This window comes from Marmota monax, unplaced genomic scaffold, assembly GCF_021218885.2.
Source record: "Marmota monax isolate L192 unplaced genomic scaffold, Marmota_monax_Labrador192_F-V1.1 WCK01_AAM20220418_F8-fsc00250, whole genome shotgun sequence".
NCBI lineage: Eukaryota > Metazoa > Chordata > Mammalia > Rodentia > Sciuridae > Marmota > Marmota monax.
This window is the reverse complement of record NW_026693876.1, coordinates 422,014-440,907: the sequence shown is the minus strand read 5'-3', so window position 1 is coordinate 440,907 and position 18,894 is coordinate 422,014. Positions and strand designations below refer to the sequence as shown.

At 38.5% G+C, this 18,894-nt stretch overlaps 1 long non-coding RNA gene across 1 annotated transcript in view; it reads right to left on the bottom strand.

Moving 5' to 3' along the window:
* Window positions 1–1,058: 1,058 nt before the first annotated feature.
* LOC131424882 (uncharacterized) overlaps window positions 1,059–18,894 on the bottom strand; it is a 62,668-nt gene continuing 44,832 nt past the window's right edge. The window contains exons 3-5 of the long non-coding RNA XR_009228487.1: window positions 18,170–18,229; window positions 14,309–14,381; window positions 1,059–2,691 (exon numbers count right to left, since the gene is read on the bottom strand). This is a non-coding gene — a long non-coding RNA (uncharacterized LOC131424882). The remainder of the gene's footprint in view (window positions 2,692–14,308; window positions 14,382–18,169; window positions 18,230–18,894) is intronic.

The following is an 18,894-nucleotide window of genomic DNA, read 5'->3' as shown; positions in this document are numbered from 1 at the left end:
TGGAATAATGCTGCTGAAAACATTATTTTATGTATCTGTTAATGTACCATATACTTGAATTCTAAGTCATAACTTCAATAATAGTGGATAAAGCCAAACAATTGTCCAAATTACTGGATTCAATTTATGCTCCCATCTGCTGTCTATAAGAGTTCCTGTGACTCCACATCTTCATAGGATTGTTAGTACTTTAAACTTTTTGCCAATGAGGAGATTGTGTAGTTGAATTTCATAGGGTTTTAAAATGCCCTCCCCTGATGGCTATAAAAAGATACAGTAAGTCTTTATGTTTGTTGTCACTTAAATGTTCTCTTTAGATAAGTGCATGTTCTCTTCTTTATCTACTGTACTATTGAATTATTTGCTTGTTCTCAATCATGTGTGGGAGCTATTTTTATATATATTCTGAATTAAGTTTTTGATGATAAAATGTTTTATTGATGTGAAATGTTGTTATCTCTTTAAAATTTAATTTTCTAGTAGTTTTCCTGTTGCATAAAATCTCAATTGATTTTTGTATATGGATTTTGTGTCTGGAGGCATTGCTAGATTCTCTTACTAATTTTTAAGGGTTTTCCATAAATTCTTTTAGAGTTGTCTACATGAGCACCAAGATTATCTATGAGTAATACAGTTTTACATTTCCTTGTCAATCTTTATACCTTTCATTTCTTTTTCATGTCTATTGCACTGAAGGTGATTTCCAGTACAATGTTGAACACAAGTGGTGTTAATAGTCATTCTTGATCTGTTTTGGATGACAAGAATCAATCTATCTATCTATCTTTCTATCTATCTATCTATCTATCTATTAGTAATGGGATCCTGCTTGTGCTAGGCAAGTGCTCTACCACTGAGCTACATCCAACAAATTCTCTGAACTTTTGGAACTGATGAAGATAAATTATCTTCATCAATCATTGGCCCAACAATGCTAATAATTAGAAAAAGAGCAGAAAATTAAACTCCCAGGTCTGGCTGGGCACAAATCACGAGCCACTGAAGCAGGAACAAACTTTATTTCTGAATTCCACCAACACACTCCACACATGCTCCCCGGGAACTATCCCGAACCCCATGCAGCTAGTCCAGGAACCAGCCACCAGAAATATCTCCTCCGGAAATCCCTCCTCCTGCACTTCCCCAACCAATGGGAACTCTCTGAGAATCCCCGGGAATCCCCACGAGAACTCCAAAGTAGCGTGAGAACTCCAAAGTAGCGGCTGAGGCGGATAGTAATGCCTCGCCTGTCAACCAATACTGTTGGCAAAATGCCAGGGGCCATTCCCACTCGGCTGTGGCTCTCAGTATCTCCCCCCTTCTGTTTAATTAAACAACAAGCAATGTGGCTAGGGACCATGCCTGTTAGGTTGTCCAATACAACATATTGTCCTTACCCGTCATCGGATGAGCTGACCTCTAGGCGTCAGCCTCCTGTCTTAGGTTGGTACCACTGCAATTGGATCATACCCATCACTGACTACCAGTCCAGCATACAGCCATACTTGTGGATAGGCCTTTGCACCAGTGGGGGGGTGAGGTTCTTTGCCTCACCTCTGTTGGCCCCCAAATTTGGCCTTATGCCAGTGGGGGGGGTTGAGGTTCTTTGCCTCACCTCTGTTGGTCCCCAAAATTTAGACCATCACTAGCAGAAGGGAGGAGGATACAGAAATGCCACGACATCAAGCCAATTGACGGCTCCTTTGGAAAAATTGTACCACCAGTGACACCATCAGCAAAGATACGCCAGCACTACCACAATTCGCTGCACCAACAGATAGTTCACAATGCATACAAGTGATATGTAGTCCAGGCAAGTTCTGTGAGCAGTTCAAAGCAGAGGAATCTATCAATATGTCCATTTCCTCCCAAAGTAAATCGACTCCTTGATTGAGCATTACTTGTTGAGTTATTATTCATTGATGCATCAGTTTATACAGTTTGTTGTGATAACTATCGAAGAAGCTGTAGTTTGGTTTTATCTTTGTCTTCACTGGCACTGGGATGAAGATAGGAATTCTGGCAATGATGCTAAAAAAAATTATGTAACATTCCAACAGGTACTAAGAAAACAATTTTCTGAACAATTTACATTATCCTGAACAGAATTATTAAATATAATGAAAAGGAAAGGTGAAAGTAAACAAACAGATCTGTTAACCTCCTTATTTGTTCACATATTAAAACAATCCTCAACAGCTGTTTACCCAATTTAAATTAAACCATTAAAATCACGTGAATTAAAAAAAATTCGGATCCATTTTTTCATTAGCGCTCCTCATATATGATATATGGACATACGCACATACAGACATACAACACAAAACACAAGTGTGCACACAAACGTGCAACACATAAGACAATAGTGAAGGCCTTGTAGCTTTACACAGGTGAAATCTCCATTGCAGTGTTTAAAACTCCACAGTCAAAAAATAAAACTGATCATAAAAACATTAACCTAGGTCTGTATGAGCTCAAAAAATAAAATAGAACTTTATGATGTGGGAAAAGGCAATAATAAAATAGATATTGAAAAAAGCATCCTGGTTAATCACTGTCGCAGATGTAAGAATAGCCAAGCTGGGGCTCTGGATATCAGCTGTTATGGATTTGAGTCAAATCATCTTCTTTTTGGTCTGTAGAAATCACTTTGGTTAGTCTCTCTAGAATCCAAATCGGCTGTTGTTCTCCCTGTGGAAACACACAAACAGAACTCCGACTCCAGACAATCACTGGGTCAGGACCTTTCCATTGTCCTGTTAGAATATCCTTCCAAAGTACCTTAGGCTTATGTACATTTTTTGGACACATATGCCTTTCTGCAGCACTAAGCCCTGATGAATCCAAATTTTAAAAGTTTAGAGTAAAAAGGGTTATTTTAAGTTTATCTTTGGGGGATATATACCCCTTTCCAATTCCCTCTTTTTGCTTTAATAAGAACATTTTAATAGTCTGATGAGCTCTTTCAACTATGCCTTGTCCCTGTGGATTGTATGGAATTCTTGTTATGTGAGTAATACCAAATGATGAGCAAAATTGTTTAAAACAGGTCAAGGTATAGCCAGGACCATTATCTGTTTTTAACTGTTTTGGAACGCCCACAGTGGCTAAAGTTTGTAAGCAATGAGCTATAATATCTTTAGTTTTTTTTCTCCTGCATGAAGGGAGCCCATCAAAAATCCAGAAGAAGTATCAACTGTAACATGCAAATATTTTAATTTTCCAAATTCTGGCAAGTGTGTGATGTCCATCTGCCAAATATGGTTAGGTATCAATCCTCTAGGACTGACTCCAAGATTAACTTTTGGTAAAAAGGTCACACAATTTTGACATTGTTTTATTATTTGTCTAGCTTGTTCCTTAGTTATTTTAAAATGCTTTTGTAAAGTATTAGCATTGACATGGAACCTTTTATGAAAATTTTGTAGCTTCTTCTAGTGTAGAGAAAATATGTATGTCATGTGTAGTTTTATCTGCTAAATCATTGCCCAAACTAAGGGCTCCAGGCAATCCTGTATGTGCCCTGATATGTCCTATAAAGAATGGATCTTTTCTGTCCCAGATTAGACTTTGTATAGTGGAAAACAAAGAGAAAACAGTAGAGGAAGGGGAAATCCTACCAGCATCTTCAAGGGATACTATAGCATTAACTATATACTGACTATCAGAAAATAAATTAAATACAGAATCTTTAAGCATCACAAAAGCTTGTATAACTGCATTAAGCTCTACCTTTTGAGCTGATTGTTTGGGTACTAAAAATGTAAAAGTTTGATCAGGGGTAACTACTGCTGCTGTACCATTATTTGACCCATCAGTGAATACATTTGGAGCATTCATGATAGGGGTTTTTCTTGTCATTTTTGGAAAAACTACAGGATGCAAAGACCAAAAAAAACAACAAAGGATTAGATGGTAAGTGATTATCAAATGAAACATTAGATTTACACATGATATTGCCCAAGTATTTAACTCATTAGCTAACTCATGAATTTGATCCATAGTATATGGAGTAATAATTTTATTGGGAGAAATTCCAAACACTCCCTTTGCTGCTTTTATTCCTTTGAGTATTAATTGTCCTACAGCCTCAGGATACCTAGTAAGAATAGTGTTAGGAGAATAAGATAAATGTATCCACAATAATGGACCTTCTTGACAAAATACTCCTGTAGGAATATTTTTTGTTGGTAGTACAATAAATAATAAAGGCAAACTTATATCAATTCTATCCAAATGCATATTTTCCATATATGTTTCAATAATTTTTAATGCCTTTCTTGCTTCAGGTGTTAACATGTGGGGTGAATTTGGATCTGATGGACCTTTTAGGATATTAAATAAAGGTCCCAACTCTCCTGTTGGTATGCCTAGATAAGGCCTTATCCAATTTATGTCTCCCAATAACTTTTGAAAGTCGTTAAGTGATTTGAGTTGATCTACTCGTATTTGAATTTTTGGTGGACGGACCATGGTTGAAGATAATAGAACTCCTAAATAATTAATTGGAAAATTTAATTGTACTTTATCTATTGCTATCTCTAGATTATAATTTTTTAATAAATTTGTAAGTGTGGCATAACATTCTAACAATCTGTTTTTATCTTTATGTGCTAATAATACATCATCCATATAGTGAAATATTTGTAGTTCAGGATTTTGATTTCTAAGTGGCTGGATTGCTTTGTTAACATAAATTTGACACATAGTTGGGCTGTTAGCCATCCCTTGAGGGAGTACTTTCCATTCATATCTCTGATCAGGACCTTCGTGATTCATTGCAGGGATAGTAAATGCAAAACGTGGACTATCCTCAGCATGAATTGGAATTGAAAAAAAACAATCTTTAATATCTATAGCTAAAACATACCAGGTTTTTGGCAAAGCAGACAATTGAGGAATCCCTGATTGAGCAGGTCCCATAATAACCATCTCATTATTAGTGGCTCTTAAATCTTACAATAATCTCCATTTACCAGATTTATTTTTGATGACAAAAATGGGAGTATTATGGGGAGATACAGAAGGTTGTATATGTCCCTCTGCTAATTGTTGTTTGACCAGGTCATGGGCTACTTGTATCTTTTCTTTAGTCAGGGGCAACTGAGGAACCCATACTGGTCTTTCTGATTTCCAAGTAATTTTGATTGTCTCAGTGGCCCCTTCTGAAAACCCAATCCATGTCTATTTATTCCTTGATCTATTTGAATTGGTGCCGCTATACCTTGTTCTTGTTCTCCTAATATTTTTTCTTTCCTAAAACCTTGTCTAGCCCTAGTAGTGGGCGCATTAGGATTGATGTTATTTGTTAATGTCAAACCTAATTGACCTAGGACATCTCATCCCCATAAATTTATAGGAAGATGATCCAATACATATGGCTGTATAGTTCCTTCACATCCTTCAGGATCCTTCCAATCTAATACCATTGCACTTTTATGGGGATTAGTTGCCACTCCTAGGCCTCGAAGCATTTGGGTGGCTTGTTGTAATGGACAATGTTTTGGCCATTCTTGACGAGAGATGATGCTAAGGTCAGCACCTGTGTCCAGTAGTCCATTAAATTCATGTCCTTGAATATTTAGTTTTAGCATTGGGTGAGAATCTAAATTTAAAGACAGCATAGCCCAATCTACACCTGTGGAGCCTAATCCCCTGGAACCTCTTTCTACAGTATGACTGGAAAATTTATCATGCAGGCTGGGTATTATTAATAACTGTGCTATTCTATCTCCTGGTGAAATTACTGATATACCTCCTGGAGAACTAGCTATAATTTTTATTTCACCTACATAATCGGGATCAATTACCCCAGGACTTATCATAAGTCCTTTTAGTGTAGAAGAACTGCGTCCTAATAATAAGCCTACTGTTCCTTGGGGAAGAGGTCCTTTTACTCCTGTGGGAATGATTTGAACTCCCATCTCTGGAGTTAGTACTGCTCTGGCGGAGGCGCAGATGTCCAACCCTGCGCTCCCTCTGGTTTGTCTGATGAGGGATTTAATGGATAATGTGTCCTGGGCACTACCCTGATGGTGTTGCTGGGTTCCTCCATTGCCCCGTGTATTTGTGGTTGTGGGCCCCAGAACATTGGGCCACTCAGTCCGTTTTTTGGCAATGGAGCCTGATGCTTTTCTCCATGATATCATGGGTAAACACCTGGTCCTTGTCCATTTTTTGATAATGGAGTACCCTCTATGGTGGTTTGAGAATGGCAATCATAAGCCCAATGTCTCCCTTTACAGCATAGTGGGCAAATACCCAGTATTCTACTCCTTTGATACCTAGCTTTGTTAAACCCTCCTCCTATGGGGCAACTCCTTTTAAAATGTCCTGTTTGTTCACAATTGTAGCATGTTTTTGGCCTGGCATCTAAAGCCTGTTGTACTGTAGCTGCCAAGACTTGCCCTTGTTCATTAATGTCTCTACATAATTTAATATATGAGTTTAAATCTCCATGTTTCCATAGTCTAATGACCTCTCTGAACCAACGATTTTCTTGGTCATAAGCCAGTTGTTTAATTAATGGCATTGCTTGTTCTGTATCCTCAAAAACTCTGGTAGCTGTTTGAATAAGCCTATCTACAAATTCAGCATAAGGTTCATAAGCTAATGAACAAGATAATTGACCTTGTAAATCTCCATGTCCTTGTAAAGTCTTCCATGCCCTAATTGCATCTGCAGCAATTTGTGCATATATAGCAGGATCATATTCAATTTGTTGCCGTTGACCCTCATAAGATCCTTTTCCTAACAACATATCTAGATTTCTTTGAGGGTAACTGGCTGCTGCATTTCGCCTAGTCGGCTCCATGCAAAATTCCTCATTGGCAACCTTCCATAACAAATATTGTCCTCCATTTAGCACAGATTTACACATGCTAGCCCAATCTGCTGGCGTCATGTCCAAGTTGGTAATGGATTCGACCATGTGTACAGTGAAGGGTGCTTGAGGACCATAGGTTGTTACAGCCTCCTTTAACTACTTCACTGTTTTGAAATCTAAAGCACGGTGAATTCGCTGCCCTCCTGCCTGCTCAAGTACAGAGCATGCTAATCTTTGAGGTCCTGTCTCAGGATCCCATCTATCAACTACGGGGGTTGAGGGCCACTCAACTGTCTCCATAGGTGGAGCTGTTGTTTGAATTACGCCCTCTGGTGATAGAACGGTGTTAGTAGCAGCCTCCTGTTGTAGCTTTTTCCCTAATAGCTGTTTCTCCTCTAAGCTTTCTTCCTTTAAATTTTCTTCCTCTATCTGACTAGCTCCAGAGACCTTCTCTTTTTCTTGATCTAAAATGTCTTTCTCCATGGTCTGAACCTCTAACAACTTACTTAACACTCTTTCAGTTTGTTTTTTACTAATTTCTAATCTACTATAAAGATAACACAACCCAATAAGATAACACAAAGCAAAACGGAAACAGAATGAAACAAAAACGGAACAAAAAATCGTTGTATCAATTTTCCTATTTTCTTGACCTGTGCATTTGTTGTTTATTTCTATCTCTTCCTTAGGGGTGAACAACTTCAAACCTTGAGCCAACCATTTTTCCCAGTTTGCCTGAGAAAGTTCTAGGGATAGGCAGCTTGAAACAAAAACAAAACAAATCAAAACAAGAACACATTGTTTTTGAAATGGTCACCCATTCTCTCGCCTTCCCTTAGGGGCGAGCAATTTCACTTACCCCTGAGCTTCAGGCATTCCCTGTATGGGCCGCCAAATGCCGCAGTCTGGCTGGGCACAAATCACGAGCCACTAAAGCAGGAACAAACTTTATTTCTGAACTCCACCAGCACACCCCACACGCTCCCCGGGAACTATCCCGAACCCCAAGCGGCTAGTCCAGGAACCAGCCACCGGAAATATCTCCTCCGGAAATCCCTCCTCCTGCACTTCCCCAACCAATGGGAACTCTCCGGGAATCCCCGGGAATCCCCACGAGAACTCCAAAGTAGCGGCTGAGGCGGATAGTAATGCCTCGCCTGTCAACCAATACTGTTGGCAAAATGCCAGGGGCCATTCCCTCTCGGCTGTGGCTCTCAGCACCAGGTAGCAAAAGGAAGGAAAATAAATGGGAAATTGTTAATAGAATAGAAAACAGATATACAGTTATTATTTACCAAGCAATAATTTGTTCTTTTTAAAACCAAAGAAATTAATTGCCAACACCTCTTAGGACTCATTTAATAAAAAAGTAAAGGAATTCTCAGAAATGAGAAAGAAGACATGACTATAGATGTTTCAGGTATTAACGTTTAATAAAATGATATTATGAAGAAATGGAATATTAGTCAAAACACTTGGCACAAAGAAAATTCTAGGCTCAGATGCCTTTTGTTGATGAGTTCTACTTCTACTCAACATTCAGGAAAGAAACAGAGGCCCTCTTATACAAAGTCTTTCAGAAAATAGAAAAAGTGGGTCTATTCTCTACCTTATGTTAGGAGGTTTTTATGGTTTAGATATGGTGTCCCCCAAAATCTCACATGTAAGGCAAGTCAAAAAGGTTTGGAAGAGAAATGATTGGGTTACAACCTTAACATAATCAGTGAATCAATCCTCATGGGATTAACTGAGTGCTAACTGGAGGCAGGCGGGGTGTGGCTGAAGGAGGTGAAAATTGGAGGCCTGGCTATGGGGTAGATATTTGTATCTGGAAGCAGAGACCTCTCTCTCTGATTCCTGATCCCTGTGTGAGCTGCTTCTCTCTGCCACACTCTTCCTCCATGATATTCTGCCTCACCTCAAGCCCCGAGAAATGGAGCCAGCTTTCTATGGAAATACCTCTGAAACTGTGAGCCCTCAAATAATAAACTTTCAGTCCTCTACAATTGTGCTGGTTGGGTCTTTCAGTCACAGCAGTGAAAAAGCTGACTAAAACAGAGGCATAAATGCAAAATTGCACTGGATCAATTAAATAGGCAAGAAAAACTTTATTCAATACTGTTCCAAAATATCAGATTTATTTCTTAAACCAGAAAATGTCGAACATTTATGATTATATACTTATATGTTGGCCACAAATTGTGACTATTCTTTTTCTGTACTTTAGTATTCTTTTATCACTTATGAAAAAAATTAAAACAAATAATTAAAAACAAGACTATTCCAATAAGAGAAAGACTGGGGAGAGGTAGCTCAGTATGATTAGGTTATCCGTGTTCAGACTCCTGAATCTGTGGATATTCTTGTTTTTTAGATTTCAACATTACACTCTTTATGTATTTCAAATTTGCCTTTCTTCCTGTTTTCTTCTCTAGAGCTCTATCAGGGTCTAGGTTAACTTCTTTCTATCCTCTAACCCTCTTTCACATTTTCCATATCTTGTTTTCTTTGATAAGCATTCCATGAAATTTCTCAAGATATATCCTCATTAATCTCTTTAGTTATATTTACTGCTTAACCCACTGGTTGAGTTTTTTTTTAATTTCAACTTATATTTTCATTTTTATTTCATTATTTTTTAAAAATTTGAGACAAGATCTTGCTAAGTTGCCCTGGGGGGCCTTGAATTTGTGATCCTCCTATCTCAGCCTTCTGAATCACTGGGATTACAGACAGATGTGTACCACTGCACCATCTTCAAGTTTTCAGTTTTAGATGTTTCATTTTTTTCCTTTCAACTCTGTGAGTTCACAGCCCTTAATTGGTTATCTTTGTGAAATAATTCTTTGTTTACTTTAAACATGTAGTACATATTTCCTCAAAATTCTTTTTTATAACTCCATGCATGAATACTTGGGGACATAAATGTATTATTGTTTTTGCTGACTTTAATGTTACCATTGTTTCTTTGAAACCTTTGAATATGAGCTAATTGCCTTATCTTAGTATGTGTTATTGCAATGGTTCTAAAAAGGGCAAAAATCCCACCTGAAAGGCTTTCCTGTGCTTGGGCTACTAAGAGGTTCTAATAGCAAAGTACTACTTTAGGCCCATTTAAGTATCCTGGATCAGCTGCCAGTTAAGGCTCATCTTGAAACTTTGTTAGTAACCTAAAGCTGAGTGTCCTTAACTCAGTGCTGCCGCAAGAGTCTGCCTAGGGGCACCCAAACTCCTCTGGGCTGCCTACTGCTCCCAGCTCTGGATAGTTACTTATATCCACAACTCTTCTCTTCAGAAAGACACTAATATAACTCCAAACCTTTTGTAAGACTCACAGTGCCTCAAAAATTATTGTTCTGTCCATAGCATCTAATCTATTGGGTAAAATTCCTCAAAACAAAATGAACAAACAAATAAAAAACTATTCTACTAGAGTGCTAGAAACTAAACATTGAAGTCAATGTTTGAACTTGATTCCGCAGACAGAAGTATCTGCAGGGCTATCAACAACCTTCTCTGTCAGGGACATTGAGAGAAAACCACTCTGAAAAGTTGCTTCATTCATAAAGGAAATAGACATATTTTAGGGGTGTCAGCTAAGACTGTTGTTGGGCACTCAGTAAACACCAATTAATATGTTGACACTTTATCATTTGCTTTTTCTATTTTCCAATTTCTAATTCTCCTAATGCCATTTCTAACTTTTCCACCCAAAATCATGGTTTTACTTTATATTCCTATTTGCTTGAATAACTTTAAGAAATCCAGAAGCTGTTAGTAGAGAGCAAAGGTAGAGATGAATGCATGAAAATACATTCCATATCTAAATCAATAAGTGGACAAAATGGAACAAATTCTTAAAGTACCAACAAACTTTCATTTGAACTTAATTTCAAAGTTTAACTTCCAAATAGATCCGTGGGAACACTTAATTTATCATGTGGTAGATGGAATGTGCTCACTCATTCAATAAATGATTACCAAGTGCCTATTAGTTGTCTGGCACTGTAATGGGTGCTAGGGATACAATAGTAATAAAAATAAAGTTTATAGTTTGTATAACTTGTAGTGTAGCCAGATATACAAACTAGACAGGAATAACAATTAAAATGCAACCATTCCTGAAAACAGTGGGGAAAGACGGTCATATGCAAGCACACAAAATATGGAGGGGACAGCCTGGCAAAGAAGGGACAGTGAGAAGTATGGGGAAGAGCCGTGGAAACATCATTAGGCAAGAAGAAAAATTAGCAAAACTAAGAGTGGTTCAATGGAAGAAAATGAAGGATCATTTTTGGGGAAGGATTATGAAAGATGTGTTTGGAAAGACACTAAGGCCAGGTCATTCAAAACAATGTTGAAATGTTTTGCTTTATCTTAAAAGAAATGGAGAGACATTAAAAGATCTTATGCACAGACATACCTTGACTACATTTGCATTCTGCCAAGTTTCTCCCTTCCAGTCCTCCTTCTTCCTCTTCTTCCTCTCCTTTCCCTTCTCTTCCTTTTCCCTTCTTTCTTACCCTCCCCACGCTCCTTTCACTGGAGATTGAACCCAGGGGCAACCCACCACTGAGCTACATCTTTAGCCCTTTTTATTTTGTCTTTTTAAAATTTTGAGACAGATGCCCAGGTTGATCTCAAACTTGCAATCATCCTGCCTCAGCCTTCCGAGTAGTGGGATTATAGGCATGCACTACTGCACCTGGCTCAAAGGTTTTTGGGTAGCATGCCAAAACGGAGAGGAAAATGGTCCAAGTGGGAATCAGGGAAACCAGGTAGAATGCGTGTTTTAGTAATTCAGGTGATAGCAAGATTATTGAGGATGAGTATGGAGGGAAATGGATAAATTCAAGTCATTTATAGGTAGGATATGCAACTTGTATGGAAATAAAAGAGCTGAGGAGAAGTACAGTTCAAGAGATGACTCCATGAATTTGGCTAAATAAACTGTCTCTAGGGGGAAAATAGATGCGAGTTTAACTGGAAAATTTGGATCCTAGTAACAATTGGTCCTCACTGCAAACCAAGCCTCCTCAAGATACTTTTGTGGAAAAGAGGGTTTCTTTCCCTTTCTGTTTCCAACCCAATGAAGAAGAAGATTCCTCTGCTATCAGATCATTATCTGCAATATGGCATTAAGTAGGAAAAGCACAAGTCCAGTTGTCAATCTGATTCCATGAAGATGAAACAAGGACAAGGAAGAACTCTGGGGTTGTTGCCCAGAAATTGAGGAAAAGAGAAAGCAAGGGTCCCAGCTTCTACCTCAGTCATGGTTACTGCTATGCAGTTTTTCATGCTGGGATTGATAGATAGGTCCATCAGGGGCCTATTTTCATGGCAGACTCAAGGTCTCCTAGAAGAAGACACATCCATTAAAGCCTTAAGTAATACATAGAAAGGGTGAGTCCAAGTACTTCAGAAGGCTTATTGTACAGGGATTAAAAGTATGGGCTCTTCCCTGCCTTACTTGAGATAAGGCTCTGTCCCATCTCACTACATGTGAAAGTGACTATGAAAGAAGTAGGCCAGATTTCAGTACAGTTAAAGTTGTGTCCAAAAGTAGTTTTTTTGCCAAGATTACTAGGATCTCAAACAGGGAATTATGATGTATAACCCTGCCAGAATTCAAGGTAGCTATTATATAAGCTAAATATGTTTTTACCCTAGTTAGTTTTGTTTTGTAGTTTGCTTATAGATGGTTTAAGGATTGCCTGTTAATGTTTTAAAGAGGTACTGCTTTAAGAACACAACCTGGGTCAACATAAGATAAGGAGTTATCACCTACAGGATAGAGAGATAGACATTAAAGCCCAGTGCTCTTAATATAAGGCTGTTAACTTATTTGCTGGATGTTTAAGATTAAGTTCTAAAATTAAAAATTTGGCTCTTGCCCTCTGAGTCAGTCTGAATCAGGGAATAGGGGACTTCTCCAAAGGGCTCTGCAACTCTAGGCCACATAACCTCCTGAGCAGGGAGATTAATGAGACCAGTGGAGGACAGAAAGCCAATCAGTGCATTTGCTATGAAGAGGAGGGTCATCAGAAAAGGGAGACATCCCTGATGCTTCCAAGGGAAGCCACATGGTCAAGCAAGGCCTAGACCCATCCTAGCACAAATGGCACTAGCGGAACTGAGAAGCTGCTGTAAGTTCCCCAAGGACTCCCAGGGAAACTCAGCTGACTGTTAACAATAGATAGAAACAAAAGTCAGTTTGACTTGCTTCATCTTAAACATTTAGCAAAGACAGTCAAAGCTATCCCTGGGCATTTTAAATAATAATAATAGTTAAATGTAATTTCCAAAAATAAGTAAACTGGAGGCTGCAAAAGAGATTCTCAGACAGGAATGCCTGATACTATCAAAAGGAACTGCCAGAGTAGTTTTTAGTTTAAGGCCTTTATTTCTAACCTACACAGGTAGGCTTAATGTTTGCTAGTATGGTTATCCAGCCCTAAGTAACAGAATTAAAGATTTCTCTATTAGACACAGAGGTCATACTAGTAAAAGGATTTTACAAGACCAGATGACATTAAATTATTAAACTGTATCTTAAGGAAAAGGACATCTGTAACCCTAAAAGTTAAATGTTGTGTTTACATCCCTGACATTTCTCGCAATGTGACAAATATCCTTAAAAATTTACATGCTCAGATAGAAGCCATGTCCTCAGCAACTTTGTCATGGAAACAATATCTTAGCTCCTGGTTCTTGGTACTTCCTGGTGGAAAACATTTTTAGTCTTTGTATTTGCCATCATACTCATTGGCATATTCCTGTGCTATGGCATTTATTGCTGCATCAATATGGTTCCAGTACTAATGAATTATTGTTTCTCTTATACACCATCCATCACTCAAATGGCCCTCCAGCCTATTACTTCTCAATCAGACTTCTATCATGGACCACTCGATAGACCCGATTTTTAAAGGGGGACTCCAAATTGCTTGCCCCACATAGTCCCTTTTCAGCCTGAAGAAGCCAGAAAGATCTTCTTTGTCCCCCTTCCTTACAGCAGTAAGGAGTTCCCAAATTAGAGGGGGGAATGAAGCCAGATTTAGGTAAATCGGGTCTAATATCGAGTGAAATCTAAAATGGAGGCCGTGCGGAGAATGACTCAGGGAAAACACAGGACAACTCATGGAATGTTAATGAAGTCCCAAAAGGCCCTAGGCCAAAGTCCACCTCAAAGAAATGTTAATGAACAGCCCCCAGCAAAAAGGCGCTGACTCAGAAGTCCTTCCTGACCAGATTACTTCTTTGGCCCACCTGTGTCCCACCCCTGGGGCCTTCCCACCTACATTCCATCACTGAAAGAACTATAAAAAGGGGAGACAACATCTCTTCCACAGATTCCACCTCTTGGGTCCCCTTCTTCCTCCGGGAGAAGTCTTTTCTGCTGTCCTTTAATAAACTTCTAATTTCTACTCTGAAAAAAAAAAAAAAAAGTATGGGCTCTAAACTGGGCACAGTAGCACATACCTGTAATCCCAGTGACTCGGGAGGCTGAGGCAAGAGGATCACAAATTGGAGGCCAGGCTCAGAAACTTAGATTCTGTCTCAAAAAATGAAAGAGGATAGGGACTTAGCTCCATGATAAAGCACTGCTGGGTTCAGTCCCCAGTAGCAGACAACACCAAAAACAATAACAAAAAAACAAAAAATGTATGATCTCTAGAGCTATTTTGTGATGGCTATTATGGAGTAATTACTTATCACCATATCCCCCAGTGTCCTTATTTGTGCCAAGGATAACTTCTCTATTTATCTTATAGGGTTGTTGTAGGATTAAATGAATAAATACATATCAACTCAATAAATATCAGCTATTATTATTACTTTAACTCAGCTCATCATGGACTTTGGATCTGAGCCTTGAGGTGGGGCTGGGCAAGGTGGGGAGCAAGGGGGAAACTACAATAACACACAGTGGTCTTGACTAAACCTCACTAATAATTTAGGGCATAAGAAACATCGAACAAGAGTGTGCTGTGTTGTCAGATGTGCCCTGATGCCCACTGCAGCTGGCTGTCTCTGGAAGGTGGTGACTCACTCTGGACATGGGGCTTACACAGACCCCAGGCAGGAGGGCTCACTGAAGGAGGCCAGGTCCCCAAAATGCAGGCCAAAGGAATCACTTAGTAATGCTCCTTTGGTGTTTTAATTTTAACTGTTTGCACAGGATATTTAGGTAGGCATAAAAATATAGTGAAGTTTTTGAGCCACAAATATGGTAACTGGGAGTGTTCTGAGAAAGTTCTCAGTTGTGTTCTGCTGTAGTACGTGAAGTACAACCACTCGCTCCGGAGGAAAGGCTACTGGCAGACTTACAAGATGAATCATTGCTGAAATGTATTCAAATAGAATTATAAAGGGACGGAATATAACAGGAAATAAGCCTCATGGGTCATTCTGAGTTATAACCTTTTCTTTTTTTTTTAGTGTGTCTGAGTTTGAGTTTATTTGAATAATTCTAGGATGTGCTGTGTTGAGTAAGGGAAGGACGGGAAGTTGTGATCACTCAGGTTTTATCATCTGGTTTTTCACTTTTTATGAAAGATTTTTCCCCTTTGTGTTAGAATAATTTTGGTCAATTTTTTTCAAGTAACACTGTTATTTTTTAAGAGTTAGAGTCACAGTGCCTTTGTTTTATCAGAGTAGAATCTGTTCTGCACAAAATTTAAAATTTACTCTTGATTTTCATCTGAAACTTGAGAATAGAAACCAAATTGATACTTTTCTATTCTTCAGTTTTTCCAGGTACTTTTTACAATCCACTTTCCACACTGTTTCCAGAAAGTTAACTCAAATTTTAAAACTTGGTTTTGACTATGTTCTAATATTTGTTGTATAGACAAAGAATGAAGTAGAAGAAATGTAGTACCATGTGCAGTGGCACATGCCTATAATCCCAGCAGTTTGGGAGGCTGAGGCAGGAGGATCGCAGGAGGAATATAAGTATATAATTTCCCTGCCTAAGTTTCCTTAGTGTATCCATTAAGCTGATGTTTACCAGGCCTGCTACATCTGGCACTTTGATACTGTGAAATATGTATTTGGTTGGCCTCTACATTTCCTGTACACAGTTCCAATCTGTTAAATGGTGTCTTTTGTATGCTAACGAGATGACTATGGCTGGTGGATGAGGGAGGATCTCTTTGCTAGGAAACCAATCCTAAAATTAAAGTATTGGAGTTTTCAGTCCTGCCCTCTGACCTCTGGGGAGGGGACAAGGGATGAAAATTGAATTGATCATCAAAGGCCAGTGTTGTGATCAATTATGAATACTTAATGAAGCCTCATTAAAAAACCAAAAGGACTGGATTTAGAGACCTCTGGATAGTTGGAAAAGCAGAGGCACCTAATGAGAGAGCAGCTGTTACTTGGCTCAGCGGAGTGTTGCCATGTGTCAGTCTCCAATGATTTAGGACTTGGCTCCCCCCTCACTGCTGCTGGGGCTCAAACCCAGGATCCTCACACATGCGAGGCAAGTTCTCTACTACTGAGCCCCCTGCAATTTTTAAAGAAAATCTGTAAATATTTTTTTCTTTTCTGGTGGAATCTCAAAGCTCTTACATGATGGCAACTTTACTTTTTTTACTCTCCAAAAGTCAGCTGTAATGCCAGATTTGTGGGACCCCAATACACCTCCAGGAGCTGAATCCGATGCACTCACATGAGAGTCTTTATTGCAAGCTTGAGCCTGGACTCACAACCCTTTCGATGCAGCGGTCCCAGGGAGTGAGTCCTGGTCCTTTGTTTAGTGAGATTTTATAGGTTTTGGGAGGATACTCTATGCATCACAACATCACACTGCAAATCATTCCATACCATGGGAAAATCACACAACTCTTAACATTAATTAGCACATTCACTGGTGGGAACTAGTTGGGTAGGGGTGATCGGTTAATACAAGAGGGCGATTCCTTTGAACTGATTGGTTTAGGCCACGAGGGGTGTACGTGCTAAACTACATGGTTTCCCAACATGTTTAATCAACCACCATAAACTACTTGGGGGTCATCTGACATCCCAGGTATTTTCCCTGTCTCATGTGATTGGTGGTTGCTAGGGGGTTGCTATGGGTCCTCACCTAGCCTAATGAGTCAGGGACACCGGTGCCGCAGACCTTTCCTGTTATTTGCAGACAAACAACTCAGCAAGGTGGGTATGTGCCTAGGAGTGCTCTGTGGGTTTTTCCAAGGACAAGGGTCACGCCCCCTTCCTTGGACAGGCTTTGCTCTGAGGTAGAGGCTGGTTTATAAAAAATGGAGTCACATAAGTTTCTCAAAGCGAATTTTGTTCTGTTTGCTATTTTTATTCCTATTGGCAGTCAAATTGATAACTCTTAAAGATACCAGTCCTTTTTCCCATTATCTACTCTTCCTAAGCCTGAACCCCTCATCCCTTCATAGTTAAATCCCAGGTTCTACAGCTCTCTTAGCACCCTGTATATTTTCTTTTGTAACATTTGTTGTAATTTTGTGAGTCATAATTCTCATCAATCTCTTATAAATTCCAGGAAGTTGGACAGCATGCACATCTTTCTTTGTTGTATCTAGAATAATATTTGGGATGCAAAAGGGCACTCAATAAATATTTTGAGTCTAATGGAAACATGTTATAATATTATGTTCATTACATTAATGTTAGACATAAAGCATAAACATCACCCCGCCTTTTTTTTAAATTGAGAGCCTATAATACTGTGCATTTAAAATGACCTTTTGAAGTCATTCAGCTTTTAGTGATAAATCCAGCTTCTGACTCAGAAAACATGGCTCTCGCCATTGTACCATGTTATCTTTCTTAGTAATTCTTAGATTTTCATAATATTGTAATTCTGAAACCTTTGACTACTCTAAGTTGTTAAAACTGGGTTTTGACTGTTTTAATATTTGTTGAGTAGACAAAGAATGAAGTAGAAGAAATGTAGCGCCATGTGCAGTGGCACATGCTTGTAATCCCAGCAACTGGGGAGGCTGAGGCAGGAGGACTGCAAGTTCAAAATCAGCTTCAGCAATTTAGTGAGGCCCTAGCAATTTAGGGAGACCCTGTCTCAAAATAAAGAACAAAAAGGACTGGGGGTGTATATGTGTGCCAGTGGTTAAGTGCCCCTGGGTTCAATCTTCAGTACCAAAAAAAAAAGGAAAGCAAAGACCATTAGCATTGTTAAAAGACAAATGTTTTTAATCTGGAAGAATGCTTTTAATTTTTTTTCTGGATTTAGTATTTTCATCTGTTATTAATACTTGATTATAGTAATGATAATAGTCTGATGCTCCATACATTCATCTGAATCTCTTTTCTCTGTTGTGCTAGATAAGAGTAAATCTTGATTACCTGAACAGCCTGTTTTTCTTTATTCCCACACTTGCTGTGTTGCTGGCATCTATCAATTCGCTAGAGAGTCAATAAGAGAGAAAGAGAAAAATGTAAGAAAATACAAAAGAAAACAAAGGAAATTACAGAACTGCTAATATGACTGAATTATAAGAGCATAATCGCCAATTATCAGTCATTTCCTAGGTTTATGTTAAAATGGCAATCAGGACTGGAGATATAGCTCAGTAGTAGAATGTTTGCCTAGTATGTGCTAGGACTTGGGATTGCGCCTCAACACTGCAAAAAATTAATAAACAAAATTACATAAAATCACAATCAGAAGGTATTTAAGAATAAAGAAGGCCATTTACCACTATTCTTTAAGACCCTGAGAAAAAGTGTAGATTTTTTAAACCAACAATGTTACTTCTGGTAATTTCTCCTGAGGAAATAAATATGTCCAAAATAGCAAATGGTTTACTATGTTATGACATGTCTTAATAATGGGATATTATGAATGATGATTAATTATGTTTTGAAAATATTTAATAATGTAAATGAATGGTCATTTCACCGTAGTAAGAAAAAACAGAGAGAATCGAAATCTTTTATAAAATATTTTCCCAATGTTGAAGTGAAAATAAAAAGCTTAAAATAAATTTCCGGATTGTTTTATGTTTGAGCAATGGAGCTATGGGCAATTTTTATTTTCTCTTAAATTCTTCTATACTTACATATTTCTA